The sequence below is a fragment of the Thermobia domestica genome, chromosome 9, assembly GCF_964235325.1.
Source record: "Thermobia domestica chromosome 9, izTheDome1.hap1.1, whole genome shotgun sequence".
In the NCBI taxonomy this organism is placed as follows: domain Eukaryota; kingdom Metazoa; phylum Arthropoda; class Insecta; order Zygentoma; family Lepismatidae; genus Thermobia; species Thermobia domestica.
In genome coordinates this window covers 107144190-107162149 of record NC_137462.1, presented here as the reverse complement: position 1 = coordinate 107162149, position 17960 = coordinate 107144190, and the positions used below count along the sequence as shown (strand labels likewise).

The window sequence follows — 17960 nt, the reverse complement described above, 5'->3', positions numbered from 1 at the left end:
GTAAATAAACCCATGCGACTGCCGCGTTGCCTTCTGGCCCGGAGTCAAAACATGTGAGACCTAACTTGTAGTGCTTCCCAACTTGATGGATGTGCTTCCGAATGGTTTCTCCACACACTGAATTGTAGTCCCAGTTCCTCTTTGTACGTACATGTTTTGGTCTTCTGGCATGTGGTGTTTTCGGGTGTTTGGTCATCGTTCTTAAACTTGTAAAACCATCGCTGCACTGTCCGCGTCGTCACGACACCCTCAACAAAGGCCTGGCATATTTTCTGTCCCGCTACAGCGGCGTTTGACCTCCATTTGAACTCGTTCAGCATACATGCTCTTATGACGCTCTGTGGATGTCCCATGTTCCCTCTGTCTTTACGCAAGTTCACTGTGTATCTGAATTGCCACAACCAGGTAGTATGTTGGATATACCCACACCAACAACTGACGTTCGCCTTATCTCCAAATGCATTCAACTCACTGTGTGAGGTCCAATTGAACACAGACCTCCACGAAAAGGGACAGAACTTTCTGGTTATTTTTATAGTTATGCACAAAAGTATAGCGTTTGGTCCCGGGCAGTACTTCTTGATTAAGCATAATAAAAACTATCTTGAATATAATTTATGGATAATAATAATAATAATAATAATAATAATAATAATAATAATAATAATAATAATAATAATAATAATAATAGTAATAATGATAGTAATAATAAATAAGATAAAATAGTGTTTTTAGTTTTCCAGAAGGTAACCAAAATTTTCCTTTCTTTTAGGCCTGAAGAACACTAGTAGCAACACATTTTTTGCTTTGTACATTGTAGCCGCCCTCCCCTCAAAAACGACGGCCCCTTCCTACACGAACCTGCTGGCTACACCCCTGCTTAAAGTGGATATTTCATTTTATTTCACCAAGCCCAAGGACATCGATACAAGAACAAGATAAAGATTGGATATGCAAGACGAATTGCATAGTAATCTTGCTCTTGGCCTTGTTTTGGTGATCACCAAGTAGCGATGAGCGTATTTTCTAGCTTTCCGTATAGTATGAAATACCATAATCAAAATCACACTTGGTCTTCATTTGTACCGATGAGGTGAGCATTCTTGGCTCTTGTATAGCATGAAAGATCACCAAGACTACGAAATGCAGGACCAAGACTTGACTGGAAGACAAAGAATAAGACGCAGTATTGATGACCAAGACCTAGGGAGCGAATTGTTTGAATTTCATTTGTTGGGCTGAAAGTGATGAAATAAAATTAGTACTTTATAATTAAATATCAACCTGTATTTTTAAATTCATATTATGTATCTTCTTACGTGCAACTATATATACTGTAAAATACGTTTTAATTACCGAGAAAGAAAAATCAAAGTGGTACGGGCCCCGGAATCATAAGAACCTATTTTGGAATGAAAGTTGAAGGGTTGGAAAAAATCACAGGTGTTCTCCTGTTTCCTCAACCCTTATCATTGTAGTTAAACGATTTCCTTTTGTCTCCGCCAAGAGACTCTTGCTACTGCCTTCCGAGAAGACGCCCAGCAGGTGAGAACACTGACCTTGAAGAAAAATTTCGTCACATAGAACTAAAGAAAAAAAATAAAATAAAAATAAATAAATAAATAAATAAAATAAAAATAAAAATAAATTTCTCCCACGTCGGACATTGGCATCAGTTATAAAAAGAAATAACCAAACCTCAAAATTGCCAAATATTCATTAAGATGCATATACAAATCCCCGCTTGATCTAGCTAGTGGTTAACGTGTAAGACTTCGGTACACGTGGTCCGGGTTCAATTCCCAATGGGAGTGCATTTTGGTGTTTACCCAGTGTTGTGACCTATAGTGCTCTCAAACGGATCGGGTCGGGTCAGGTCAACTCGGGTCGGGTTGTCGGGTCGGGTCAGCTCGGGTCGGGTTATCGGGTCGGGTCACTCGGGTCGGGTCAGTCGGGTCAGGTCGGGTCGGGTTGTCGGGTCGGGTTGTCGGGTCGGGTCAATCGGGTCAGCTCGGGTCGGGTTGTCGGGTCGGGTCAATCGGGTCAACTCGGGTCGGGTTATCGGGTCGGGTCACTCGGGTCGGGTTATCGGGTCGGGTCAGTCGGGTCAGATCGGGTCGGGTTGTCGGATCGGGTCAATCAGGTCGGATCACGGTTCGGGTCAGTCGGGTCGGGTCGGGTCATCGGGTCGGGTCAGTCAATTCGGGTCACGGGTCGGGTCGGGTCGGGTCGGTCTTCAACCCGACCCGACCCGACCCGTTGAGAGCACTAGTTACAGGACATCGTTAAGCCCCACGTGGCTAGGATGACCAGGGATACCATTATACGCCTTGCATGGGAAACACTATTTCATCTGCCATACTCCCCTGACATTGCGCCGTCCGATTATCACCTGTTCAATTCATTGGACAATCACCTTAGAGGACGCAGTTCAAATCCCTAGTAGAGGTGAAAAATGCGCTTGATACCTTCTTTGCTTCACAGCCCACCGAGTTCTACTGCGACTGAATCCATGACTTTCCAGAACTTTGGCAGGAGATCGTCGATGTTGATGAGAACTATCTTTGATCTTCGAGCTACGTCTTAGGTGGCACAAAACCGTTCTTGCGATTGCTGCGGTTGATAGTTTGTGCAATAATTTTGTTTTCCAGAGACCGCAGTATCAACCGAAGTAACCTGCTTAAACTTATTATTTGCTTACCCGTATGACTTGGTCCTCGCTACTTCGGACTAGAGATGCAAGGGCTCGGAAAAAACCGGCTTTTTTGAAAAAAAAAAAAAACTCGGTTTTTTCTGCTTTGCTTTTTTGCTTGGGAAATTTTGGGCTTTTTTCAAAATTCTGCTTTAAATTGATAAAGCAGACTTTGTTTCGCTTCTCTATAACACAAAAAGTCATTTAATTAGTGGTTGATGCCGATAATAATATAAAACCTTGAAAATAAACCATGAATTTCGAAAAGATATTTCAAACAATTTTACTTCAACATTTTTACATTATGAATTCCAAAGGATTAACCAGTGTATATAATAAAAAAAATTTTAACCTCCTATATACAAAAGCAAGCAGAGTTGGCAAGAACCATGGTTGTTTCTGAAAATGCCAAAAACCCATTTTTTGGAGGGAGTTTAAACCAGTTTTTTTTTTTAATTTAGATATTTTGCTTTATGTATTTATATTACTATTCACAGAAATAAGTTTGTTTCGCCTTGGTGTTATTATGCAACAACGGGATTATGCTGGAAGAGGTCCCATAAGCTTAAAGAAGTCCGGTCAGTAAATTTCTTAAATTGAGAAACTCCCGCCCTAGCCACCGGGAAAATCCCGTCATTATTTTAAATGTAAAACAATAACGGGAAAATCATGTTATAGCTTTCCATGTAAAATTTAAAGGTCAACGTATCATAATCAGTACGCTAAAACTGAGGTATTAAATTACAAATTTAGTATGTAGATATCATTGAAAGTCCAATCCAAGCTAATGTTGGAAGTTACGTAGGCAATCGATAAATTTTGCCAATTTCTATCAATATATTTAAGCAACCTTGGCTTCTTTATAAAACAACAGGCATGCAGAAATATATGATTTGGTTTCGTTTCGTATGTTTAGGCTTAACACCCTTACGTAATACCGAGGTTATCAAGGAGAAGACTTTCGCGTAAAGTGACCTCCGAACCGCTACTTGGTTTACACATGAAAGAAGGGCTGTGGTTCGACCGAGAATTGAACATGGGACACCTTGATTAAAAGGTGAAAAGGAAATAAGACTAATGCAGATGATTTGACATGTGGAAACGTCATCATGAAGTTCGCATTTTTGTTCTTTTTTTTTGGTTTAAACCAGTTATTAAAAAAAAACAGCTGGTGTAAACGAGCGAACCCTAAAAATAAAAACTTCTTTTTTAAAAAATAAACAAATAACTAGCAAAATAGTATGTAGTATTTTTACCTCAAAATATTCCATTCTTTCTTTTTGAAACAAAATAAAATTAAAATAAAACATAAGAAAAATACTTAGATTTATATGATACACTTAAAGGCTGCACATCTAGAGCTTTTGGTTCTGTATATTCTTGAAATTCTACATTTAAGTTTTCTATAACCACCATCACGGTTTACTCAATCCTCAAGTTTTCTGAATTTTTAACAAGAGGGATTCAACATATCATTACGGAACCCCCCGTACCAAAAAAAAAAAAGACTACGAAATATATTTAAACTAAATACAACTGCACAACAAACATGACTGAGTAGTTAGCTTTTGCGCTTCTATCGGGAAGTCCGGGGTTCAACCCAGCATTCGACCATTCTGACATAGCTTTTCTTCATTCCACCTGTGAATGTAGAAATAGTGCGTGTACTGGCCGACTAGGAGTGTAGGAGTTGGCAGATTTCCTTTCTTATTGTTTTTAAATTGTTATTATTACTAATTACCAGCAGTGACGGTTTTGCGAAGGTTAGGGGGTCGGTCTTTCGGACTGAAGCTTGTTCCCCAAAGTTGCGGAATGTCTAAAACGAACGAAATATCTATTAGTTACGCCTTTACCCATAAACTTTAAGCTCCCGTCAAATAAAAATTACGAATGTTTAGAAAAACTAAACATAAGTAAGAAAAACCCTTCCCAAAAAACTTTTCTAAATTCGCCACTGATTCTCAGTATAAAATGATTTTCAAGGTTGTATCCGCAAGATTATTGCTAAACATATAAACGAAACGAAATATTAGTTATGCCTGTACTCATAAACTTCAAGCACCTCCCAAATAAAATTAGGACTTTTTAGAAAACGAAACAATCAGAGAAACTCCTCCCAAAGTACTTTTCTAAATCCGCTACTGATTATTTGTATAAATTGGAATTCAAGGTTGTATCCGGAAAATTATTGCTAAATCATTGCACAACTACAGTATGACAGAAATGTGGAAGTACGGTTTGACGGACATATTGAAAAACGTATGCTTTGACGGATATATAGAAAAACGTAAGTTTAACTTTTGTGCTAGAAGCTAGAGTACTAAGCTCTTAGAAATGAAACACGGATGACAAACTAAAATGATCTAGAGAAGAAAAAAAATGTCGATAACTGAAGAGTTAAAATAAAGTTAAATAGCCTGTAAAATTGCCCTCAAATACTACATTCTTTATGTTAGCTTTAATTCGTAAAACATGTGCTCCATCCGTCTTGATGGTGAATTACAAAGCTAAAAATGGCATTTAGGTCATGGAATTCTTATCTAACTATAGAATATACTATAAGAAAGCTATTTAGATAGAAAAATCATGAAAATGAAAAAAGCCAAAATTTCCAAAATTCTCGTTTTTTCCCAAAAAAGCCGGCTTTTTATGTGAAAAAACCATCGATTCAAAAAAGCCGGCTTTTTTGCATCTCTACTTCGGACACCATTAATTCAGGGGCGTCATTAGTGGAGTACAGGGGTAATTATCCCCATGAGTTTTATAGGTTCATACTATTTAATCGATTTTATACTGATATAGTAACGAAAGACAGAAAATTCTTATGTCGCTAGAGCACCTTGCCCCTTGGCAAAATCTAAATAACCCCACTGCATTAATTACGTCATATAATTACTTCTTTCCGTTTAATCTATGAAATAATTAACATATTTTTTAAAGAATTGTTTCTAAACTAAATTTAAAAGCAAGCAAGAAGGAAAGAAAGAAAGAAAGAAAAAGAAAGAAAAGTCGAATATTGGAAGAATACATTCCAAATCAGACTATTTTCGGAATCTTTACATTCAAAATTAACGTATTAAAGATCTGCGGTTACTTGCATAATAAAATTTATATTCTCTTGACGCAGTGATATAAATATCACAGTTCAATAATAACAATACCTATCATTAAATTCTTGCTTCATAATTGGAAATCTTATAGTTGACCATTTCGATTGTTTTTACAAGATTTATTGTATTTCCACGCGCTAAATGCAGAGATGGTCTATCACTTTGATTTCAATATTAAACTTGAAATTTAGCAATTAGAAGTTTAGATTTAAGAATTTTTGGGACAATTATTCATTTTATCATCTCACAGTTAGTTTGCTCCTAAAATAGTCCCACATACAGGCATTAAACCGTTTTATGTGGGAAACCACATAATTTAAGAAACGAAATAGTGAACAGAATTTTTGGGAGAAATCCTGTTATGGCTTATATGTATTTAGAGATTCCATTGCAGCACTCGCTTGGTAAGACTGAGGAAAGTACTTAGTAAAACTTCAACCAGAATAACTCGTCAAGAGATTTCAGTCCAGGGCTTTCAGATTGCCAAGCGAGAACAGAAACTGTTTACCTACGCGCGTTCGGGAGAGAATTTGAAGAGACAAAAATTATTTCAATGAAGTAGCCGTGACATCTCTTTTCAACGTAGTTCTTTGAAGTTTAAGTATCGCTAAAAGCAGAATATTGCAGTCTCATTAAGATATAGCATACAGTTTAACAGATGATAATCCTAATTACATGTACCATCAAAAAATTGATCTCAGCACTCTAGGAAGAGAAGAGAAAGCATGTTTGTAAGCCACTCTGCTACTAGGGATTTGGAACGGGTGTGGCACAGTTCATTATATAATACATGATACAGGATCGATTATTGAGTGCAATTACTAGATTCTAATCCGTGACCAACATACATCCGGGAAATTCCCGTTTCATACGTTCTAGTAAATCCCACGTTTATACTTACGAGTGTTAATTTTCCCCACATGTACAGAGCAAAAATAAATCACAATCTATGTCCTCCTAAAATAAAATATCTAAAAGAAATATAGTTGAGTAGGAAGTCTAGAAATATGATATTCGTAAAAGCAGAAAAGCAAATCTACTCTGTAGACACTACAAGATATGCTGACAATCCAAAATCAATGTAATACAGAGGACTCAGTAAGTCTCACTACCTGTGAAATCACCGGAAATGTTTCAGACGCATGTCAGTTCCAGCTTCTCACAATATTGCATGTGTCGAAATATGTTGCTAAATACTCACTGGAGAATAACTGGAGAATTTGCCATTCAAAAACTGAATATTTTTTTTTTTTTTTTTTTCGCAATTGGCGTTGCAGCGTCAAATAAGCAGAGAACTTGAGATATCTTCGTAAGAAAAGTCAGGATAGAGAGAAAGAGCGGGGTAGGGCACTCTTGAAGGTCGCAGCTTCTATGCAATCGTCGTCTTAACGAGTAGTAAGCAAACCATCTATCAGCAAACAGATAGCGTTGTTATCTCTTCAAAGAAGGCGACGAAAATGCGCTTTCAAGTTATTGCTGCCTACACAATATCGAGATAGTCCGAGATAGTTCTTCAGTCTACATGCGGTTGACTATTAGGCATGTTTGGAGAATTAACATAACAATTGAAACTAAATGACGGCTTGTGTGTAAAATAGCAATCACCTCTTTTTCAGCTGAAACCACGTACTCCATGAACTGTTAGCAATACTTCGCTCTAAGAGAGTGATCCTCTGATTATAATTGGTGCACAGTGCGGAACGTTTGTAGGGAAAGAGCTCTCTGATAGCTCTATGTAAGGGTTCTCAACCTTTTCCATAGGAGTACCAGCAAAGAATATTAATTATTGATACCATCATAAGCCATAAATATGTACCAACAAAAGCGGCTCACGTACCACCAGTGGTACGCGTATCACAGGTTGAGAAACCCTGCACTATATGTAGTGTTTTTAGACTAGGGATGTTCAGCATACAGACTTTCGGTACAGTTTAAATAGCGAAAAGTATAAGTTTACAAATCAAGGAAAATGATTCTTAATGCTAAACCGACTTCTCAAACTGTCAAAAAAAAAAAAAAAAAAAAAAAAAAAAAAAAAAAAAAATGAAAGTACCGACCGAAACCAAGAATAGCAAATGAGAAATATTATATTGGTGTGAATGAAATGACCACTTTGACTTCCGGTAGGAAGCTCACCTCAACAACATAACATGGAGATAAATTAATGTCATACGTCTAACACCACAATCTCAGTATACGCGAAGTAAACAGGTGAAATTGGAATACCAAGACAGCCAGGAGGCACTGAGTTGTTGAACCTGGGCTCGTATGAAAGTGCACCATAGAGAGCAGGGCCGTCGCGTGGGCGGGGAGACCGGGGCGATTGCCCCGGGCGTCGCGACTAGAGGGGGCGCCGGGACGACAAGTCAACAAAATTCAAGGAATTCAGATTATGTTGATAAATGAATTTTAAAAAAAATAATAATGTTAAATCAGATATTTTAATAATGATCAGGCCACGGCTAAGTAAAATTTATTTCATTAGGACAACACAACAGGCTTAATGCCCAGTTATAGTGTCGTGTAGATAATTATACAAACGCAAATATATGTCGTTTAATTATGAAGAAGTTATTGTCAGACAATTGTTTTGAACTTGTTTTCGGACATACATCTGCTATATGAAATCTAGTTATTTCGTTAGGAACATATAGGAACACACATTGTCCACGTTTGTTCTCGCTTTTCTACAATAGAATGTGCCAGTGTTTGCTGTTCTAGTCTTACCTATTGGGACACGTAATAATACTTCTGAAACTAATTCTGGACAATCAATTTTACCGTTTAATAATTTACGTAAGAATAACGAATCAAAACCCATCTCCTTTTTCCTAATGTTTAAAAACTAAAATTTGTTACTATATCTTCGTAGGGGACATACTTTAAGTAGAAACCGGTTTTCTTGTATGCAAGCATTTTTTAAAATTTAAACTGTATATTTTCTATTGCATCCGAGTATTTAGTGACATTTGGTGTCCAAACGGTACAACAGTATTCTAATTTTGACCTCACATACGAAAAATATAACTTTATAAATGTTGATTCTTTGTAGAAATCCTGCCCTATCTATCCTATAAATTAAACCTAGGTTTCTATATGAACTACTCGTTATTTCGTCAACCTGTTGAGCAAAGTTTGCTATCAAATATAACTCCTAGATCTTTGATAGTATTTGGGGTAGACAAGGAAGTGCCACTTACTGTATAGGTAAAGTTAATTGGGTTTTCTTTCCTTGTGAAAGATACAGATTTACGTTTGGACACATTAAGGACTAATTTGTTCTTATTACACCATATTTGAACTGTTTGTAGATCCTATGGAACTTTTCCGCAGTCATCAATTGAACTTACTATCGAGTATAATTTGAGACTGTCGGCAAAAAGAACTTAATACACAGAGTTAATACAATAACTTAATACAAGAAGTTTTAATAAACATAGGAATATCATTAGTAACAAGAAGAAACAAAAGGGGACCTAGATTAGATCCTCGAGGGACTCCCAATAGAGTATTGAACTTGCAAACTACCGGTAGTGTAAAACATCGTCTAGGATTATTCAACTGGAACTCTCTCCAGCCCTCTTTGAGAAGAGTTTTTTTTTGTTTATCTTGGAATTTAATGTTTGAATCGTTATTTGTATACTCTATGCTATTACTATGTTAATGCCAGTTCAAAATAAACAAGAATAGCACTTGATTTCAATGATTCAAAACCATGTTTTCATTAAGTTTTATGTTTTAACTACAGAAGTCATTCACTTTTAAAAAAATAACATAATACTAACTTCTTTTATCTTACATTATGGTCTTACATTCCATATTTAAATCTATGAATGCAGAATAAACTCTGGTTGTTTTTCATAACACACTGGAGAGGGGCGCCTTGAAATTCTCGCCCCAGGCGCTTACAATCCACGCGACGGCCCTGACAGAGAGAACACACAATAGCGAGTCATTTTTCTGTACGAATTCAAACTGGGACATTCTGAATATCAAGCCGAGCAAAAGCATTAACAGTGCACTTGAACCAGGAATGACGAATGAACGCATCATTCGCCCTTAATTTGCCAAATTTCATTACAAAATGAGGGCCGAGGGCACCGATCAACATTATGTTCGGATAAGCTCCTCTGGAACAGTGTGGAAGCGGACTCTCGAAAAAGCATTCGCGTCATGGCAGACGAGTTAGGCATACGCAAGACGCGCACACAGAAATTTTTGTTGTGAAGGGTCCAAGCTGTGGAGGATCAGGAGGAATGCCACATGAGGACGCCGGCCAACAAGAATCTCCGTCTGGAAGTTTCAGTAGCTATAAGAAATAAATGGCAAAGTTTTCTGCATCGGGTTGTCAATTAGACGAATAATGGATCATCCATCGTAAATAATCAAAACAATGATTCGATCGTAACCAATGTCCAGAACTGTTTTTTAACTAGTTTGCACCTTTATCTAGTGTAAAGAAAGTAGGATTGAAGCCCACTTTATCCAGTATATATATATATATATATATATATATATATATATATATATATATATATATATATATATATATATATATATATATATATATATATATATACTGGCGCTGTAGGCATCCGGAGTGGCGCAGTGCTGCCATTTGTGTATAAAGCGGAAGATGCATGTAGTGTGTGTTTGACTGTTCATGACATACGTTAATATTGTACTGAGTTCTGATGGAGTGGGGCGATTACGAAAATCATGTAGCAGTAATTGCATTACACAAGGTCGGGAAGACAGCAAGTGAGATTTTCAACCTCCTGAAACTCCTACAAATTAGCAAGAGATTCGTGTATCGCACCATGCAGCGATACACGAAGACTGGGACGGAAGCTGACCGCACAAGGAGTGGCAGACCACGAACGGTACGAACCCTGCAGGTCCAGAAAACAGTCGCAGCAAGAATTCGAAGAAAACCTGTTCGAACACAAAGTGTGATGGCTGCTGAGATGAACGTCAGGAGAAATTCCGTCTCGAGTGCTCAGGAGTGACCTATATCTACGGGCGTATAAGAGGCGGACTGGTCACTTTCTGACCCAAACATTAATGTCGCAGAAGGTCCTTAAAACAAGGAGATTGTTGCGGCGTTACGAAAGATTCTGTTCACTGACGAAAAGGTGTTCACAATTGAGCAGGTCTACAACGCCCAAAATGACCGTGTGTATGCCACGTCATCTACTGCAGCTGCTGAGGCAGCTCCAAGGGTTCAGAGGGCACATCATCCTGCCTCAGTGATGGTTTGGTGGGGAGTGAGGTACTCAGGCACAACCCAGCTGCATTTTTGCGAACAAGGTGTTAAAACATCTGCCAAGGTGTACCAGGACATAGTGCTAACACCTGTAGTGTAACCACTGTCTGCTACCATATTCCCTGGAGAAAGGTGGACCTTCCCGCTCCAGTCCACAAAGCGAAAAGAACCCAGGACTGGCTGGCATGGAACGCCCCCGGCTTCATTTCTACCGCAACCGCTGATTGGCCTTCTAGCAGCCTGGACCTTAACCCGTTGGACTACAAACTTTGGGCAGTCCTTCAGGCAAAGGTCTGCCATAAACGGCATCCATCTGTCGACAGTCTGAAACAATCTTTGACACGAGCAGTGAACAATTTTCCCATGGACGTTGTGAGTAATGCCATTTACCAGTAGCCGGACAGACTTCGTGCCTGCATCAAGGCCAAGGCCAAAGGGGTACATTTCGAAAAATGATTCGTGCGTCAGGTGCAACATATCAAAGTAAAATATGACCAAAATAAATTACCTTGGTGTTAATACTCTCTGTGTTGTTCACATTCAAACTTGTGACAGTATTTATGATATAACTAGGTATATATATATATATATACTAGATAAGGTGAGCTTCAATCCTACTTTCTTTACACTAGATAAAGTGGCAAACTATGGTTTTAGAGCCTTTCTTGAACATATATTCGATCCACACACACACACACACACACACACTATATATATATATATATATATATATATATATATATATATATATAGAGAGAGAGAGAGAGAGAGAGAGAGAAAGAAAGAAGGCTATATACATTAGCAGCGGATTTTGTTTCGGGAGAGGTTCATTGAGGAACAAGTAAGAAACATGTGTGTTGTACGTGTAATGCGAAAAAATGATCACAAATTTATTTCGGGAGGGACTTGAGCCCGATAGCCACTCCCTAAATACGCCACTGTACATCAGTCAACCGTTTCCATATTATCGAACACAGCAACGAAACAAATTTTGAGTAAAGGCAATTTTAAAAGCCACCAATATCAATATTCGAGACGAGACTGAGACTTTCGAGACTGACATAAGTCTCGTATCGGTCTCGTCTCGATTTATGAGGTCTGTCTCGGTCTCGTCTCGGTATATAAAAGTCCGTCTCTGTCTCGGTACCATCCCTACACTCGAGCCGCCCTTGAAATTATAACTGCAATCAGATATTCAACTACACCATTTAAACAAATCATTATGGCCTCAGAACTATGCAACTATAGACGGAAATGGTGGCGTTAAATCGAAATAATTAGGATTTTAGGATTAGGAATTATATTTCTGGACATTTGGCATATATGGCCTTTTAACCTAGTCACGTACGAGGTATGATGTCCTTCGGAGAGTGGAGAAGGAGAATTAAGAGGGGAAGAAAGGAAACGGCCGTGTACCTTTATATATAAGTATAATTCCGGCACTTGCCTCGTATGAATGAGAAAAAACCTCATTCAGGATTGCTGGCCTGAAAAGGCTTTTACACTTTTTCAACCGCATGACCCCATCGCGGGAATAGAATCCGGGGCTTGCTCAAACCTAAGACGAAAGAGTTAGCGATTACGCTACGAAGGACTTCTCAAACCGAAACCGGAAAGGAGGAGGAATTACAATAGATTGATTTAAAAATTCAGTGTAGCTGTCTTTGCTTACGGATTACCTAAATATTATTATTATTATTATTATTATTATTATTATTATTATTATTATTATTATTATTATTATTATTATTATTATTATTATAAGTGAGTATTGTTTCACAGTGTGAAAATACGGTAGGTTTCCAAACTCTGAAAATTTTATACTGAAAAAATGAAGTGGTATATCTATACAGTTCAAATAGAGTCATAAGATCAAAGATTCCTCGGACACTGAATCAATTAAAACAACAACAAAAAAAAAAGTACTTGTTACTTCTTATTGCTTTTGCTCTATGGAGCTTAATATTAAAACCAAAAGTGCTAATTGATGTCTATCACTTCCTGCTGCTATAAAAGAATAAAATCAGAGGTGAAACATACTTTTGCGGTTCTGAATCCATATTAAAAAAAAAAAAAAAAATACTTGTCGCTATCGATTTCTGTTTTATTCATTATGTGATCACTGTTGTAGGCCTAACTTAAAATTTTAAGACTTTTACCACTTCTGGTTGCTACAGATATATAAAAGTTGAGTCAAAACGCATACTTCGGACGCTTAATCTATGTCGAAAAAAAAAAAATATCCAAAATCTCTTACCCTTCTTGGCCTATGCAAATCAATACTGAAACCGGAGGGACTAGTGATTTTCAATCATTTCTGATTTCCGTAGAGTATTGCGTTGGTAATAGAATGTTCTCTTGAGGCGGTGAATCGATTAAAAAAAAAAAAAAAAAAAAAAAGTAAATTTGCTGGAATCAATTACCGTTTATGTTCTATGGAGATGAATGTTGAAGCCAGAAATGGTTGATTTCTACCATTTCTGGTTTGAATAGAAGGTTAAAGGAGGAGATGGAACTTATTCTTCGGACACTCAATGGATTACACAAAACCTATTTTTGATACCTTTTACCGTTTTTGCTCTGTGGAAATCAGTATTGAAACCCGAAGTAGTAATAAATTTCAACCACTTGTGATTTCCGTAGAGTTTGTCTGTGAGCATGCGCTCCAACTACGTGGGTGCTCCGGGGCTCCAACACCCACACAAATAATCTTGTGGGTTCGCCGCACCCACAAGATTTTTAGTTTGGACCCGGGATTGAACCTCTTTCTCTTGCGTTTAAATCAGCCGTGTTACCAACTTAGCTAGGGCAGCCCGAACTTATCCTTATAATACCGGTTTATCATAGCAGAACCCTTTATGACTGCTCATAAAAGATTTTAACTAAAAATAAATCACTCAAATATCGAGACTTTTCTGAAAATATATAGGCTAACAGGCCCCATCATTGATATGCACCCACAGGAATTTTGGAAAGTCGGCGCCGTTTTCTGTGAGTGGTGATGTATGTTCTCTTGAAACGCTGAATTGATTGCGGGAAAACACCGCGTCGTTATGTATCACCGTTTTGTTCTCATCATGATAAACGTTGAAACCGGAAATGATTAATTTAAACCACTTCTGATTCGCATAGAGAATTAATGTAGCAGGTAGACCCTATTCGCGAGACACCGAATCGAAAAAAAAAAAAAAAAAAGCTTCTTTACACAGAGCTAGTCAAAATGATGGACTCGATTTCAGAAATTTGTTGTGAAAACTAGTAAACATGTATGTTATTCAGTGGTGTCCACCCCCCTCATGTCCATGACGCACCCCCGTCAATTGTCTATCTGTAGGTGTTCTTCCATGAAAAAAAAAACCTTTCGATTAATTTTTACATCCCCTCAAACATATTTATATAGATTTTTAACCCCCCCAAATATTTCAATGACGCAGTTTGCGTCATAACCCCCGTTTGTGGGCACCCCTGTGTTATTGTGAGACACGTGCTAAGAAAGGTAAACTGCTGAAATTTTCTTCAAACATATCACAAGTGTTTCATGTGAGCACCTCGTGTAGCAAGACTCTCATCATGTCAATATAGTCCATCTCCTGCCGAACCTTTTGTAACATGTGGCCGATAAGAGCAATTCATTTCATGCTCCCTGCTGACTCCTAGCGGTAGAAAGTGGAAACACTGCGTAGAGATTAAACTTTGAAAGTCAAGCTTCCGAAGCGCATCTCTCACAATAACATATGTTTATTAGATTTTACAGAATACATTTCTGAAATTAGGTCCATCATTTCGACTTGTCCTGTATTTCTTACCGTTTTCGCTCTGAAACCTGTCGACAGGCAGACGGGCGGACGGAAATAGCGATTCTATAAGACTTCCGATACTTATGCATAGCATTGTTTTATAATAATAATAATAATAATAATAATAATAATAATAATAATAATAATAATAATAATAATAATAATAATAATAATAATAATATGTAAATGAAACTTAACCCTACATCTTACTGAAAATGCGCTTGCACTTGACGCTGACAAAAGTAAATGGATTTATTTTTCTTTTATTGAATTCATAAAATAAGCTTGTATCAGAGACTTAGAGTTTAAAGTGGTGATCGCGCCACATTTAGGCGTATAATGAGTGTTCGAAATGGAAAAAAAAGCAGAGGCGGTGTGTTATATTGCTATTTTAAACTCGACATACCGGCTATCCAAATGTTGAAATATACCGAGGGTACGTTCCTAAAATGTTCCATTTCTATTTACATAATGACTAAAAACCATAGGAGAGCTTTTCTGTAGTTAAGGGGCAGGAACATGGAGAGATTTCGATGCTCCGCCAACAACTTTTTAAATCTCCTTATGTTTTATTAGAGAGAATTATATACGAAAATGCTAATGACAGTATTTCCTGCATGGGGTTTTCCAAACCCTCGGAGGATCCGCCTCCACAACAGACAATCCCTAAATCCGTCCATGCTCAGAACACGGCATTTATATGCAGTAAAGCAAGAAGACACAGAAATACATAAGAAACAATTCAATATGGCAATTAAAATATGAACTAGGTGAACTTCTTTGAAGACATCTCATTTTAAAAACAAAAGGTAGGAAAAAGATAGCAAAAATATAGTTGTTGTCAATCTAGAAATTATTTCTACATAAGAAATAAAATCTTTTTACGCGCAAATCTATTCGTCAAGTACTATGTATAAAAATGGATTTATTAAAGGTATCTACTTTCCAGTGACGATGTGTATTGATCATTAAAAAACCAGAGTCGGTTTGCCTTCATCACTGAAAACCCAGAGGCGGTATGGCATACCACCGCATACAGCCTCACTTCGAGCACTGCGTATAATACATTCAGATTTTGGTGATACTTGTGTATAAGGTCGAAAGTTTATGCATTGAAAATGTTTCATGAAACACAGAATAATGTATTAAAAAGCACTCAAAGACAATTCAAAATGAGTCAGGTGATCCTCTTTGAATTATTTGTATTAATGTATATTACATTATACATCTTTTTTTTTTTAATACATATAATATTTGAAACATATCGAAACATTCCTCTTCCATATATATCAATCATTTACATGCAGTAAAAATTCAGTCTTATTCAAGTTCATACACTATTCTAATCACCTGTGACAAAAGCTTTGGGCAGTCATTCTTTCTGAAAATTTTGTTCGGGGATGAAGTGGTCAACTTAATTTGTGAGAGGGCTAGGGTTTGCCATCTGTCCCAAACTATGGGGGACATCCGGAATTTTAAGAAAATTTGCAGTCCCGATTTACGCATAAGAAGGGCACATTATGTGGCGGCAGGGGTGCCCATCCCCCCCAAAGCTGATGGCGCACTCCCCCCAAAAACTAATAATCTCTTCCCTCCTCAAACCTCAAGTCCTCTAAAAACAATTGCCCAGTGTAGCAGTAATTTTTATAGTACTAGTAATTGTTATTTTTGTTGTTGTTTTTATTTCCTGTAGCAGTATTATAGAATGCTTGTAGTAGTAGTGGGGGCAGTAGTAATTATAAAAATGGCATTACTTTTATTAGTAGTCTTGGTAGTGTACAATACTAAATATGTTCTATAAGGATATTGAAGGGAATAAAAACATCTACACACTGTGTATGGCACAGGAATTCTTTTTTTTACAATTAGTAGTATTATTTTTTTCTTTACAAAATATTGATATAATCCCCTTGTACATGAAAAGTAAGATGCAAGTTACAAGTTATTGAGTTTGATACCAAAAGAAAATGTTATCCTCGAAATTAGCCTACAAAAAGAAGTGATATCCAACAAAAAACATTCCTGTAAAAGAGCCAAGTACGAGTGGCCTTAAAAAGAATTGAAATCACAAAAATTGGCGCCAAGTTCTGGTGGACAACAGTTACAAACACTCACTGGCTCACTTCAAATTTAGATTTGAAACTTGGGTGTTGTCTGTATGGTTACCACTAGCTCACAACTGTCAAACTACTTTATAATTTTCTACAGACAACATAGGCAAGTTTCAAATCAGAATTTGAAAGTGATTCCTTGAGTGTTTGTAACTGTTATTCACCAGAACTTGGCGCCATCCTTTCATATAGCAACTTGCGCAGTACTTCATTCATAGAGTTTCTAAGCAGAGGGTTGGGGGATTCATTCTCGAGATTTAAAAAAAAAAAAAAAAAAAAAAAAAAAAAATCGCATCGTGTTCCAATGTTATTCTGATGACAGCAAAATTACTTATTCGACATTAGAGTAAAATTCTTCCCCAATTTTTTTATTCCCCCCAATTTTTTCTCGATGGCACAACTTGCGCCATTCATCCCTCCTGTGGGCGGCCCTTCTCTCTTAAAACGAACCAACCTTTCCTTTCATACGGCTACTTGCGCGGTACTTCATTCACCGAGTATCGAAACAGGGGGTACGGGGGTTCACCCCGGAAAATTTTTGAAAATTAGCTTCTCAAAATCGTGTTTTAATGCTATTCCGACAGTAAAATTGCTAGTTCGAAAGTAGAGTAAAATCCCCCCCCCCCAAATTTTTCTCAATGGCGCAGCTTGCGCCATACATCCCCCCTGTGGGCGGCCCTGTGTGGCGGAACGTCAAATTACCCGAAACACTTACAAAATATGCGGCGGAATTTTTTTTAGTGACATTTGGAAACTTCAACCCACGATGTTTACGTATGATAACATAATCGCTATTAAATTTATCTTAGCTCTGGAATACGGCTGGACAATTCCGGAGGGAGAGATAAAGTTCCTTCGGAAGTAAGTCTATCTGAAAGAAACACCGCGCATCTTATTTTTCCTTGGGTCACATCTTTGGATACAGATGTTCAACTTAAGTTGGAGAAGGGAGAGCATAGGAAGACAATGCAAGGGAAACTCTGA

The 17960-nt window shown here is 37.4% G+C and overlaps 1 protein-coding gene across 1 annotated transcript in view; it reads left to right on the top strand.

The window, feature by feature from the left end:
* The window catches only part of bbx (bobby sox), a 205292-nt gene that overhangs the window by 105727 nt on the left and 81605 nt on the right, over positions 1–17960 (top strand). The gene's annotated exons all lie outside the window — the stretch shown is intronic.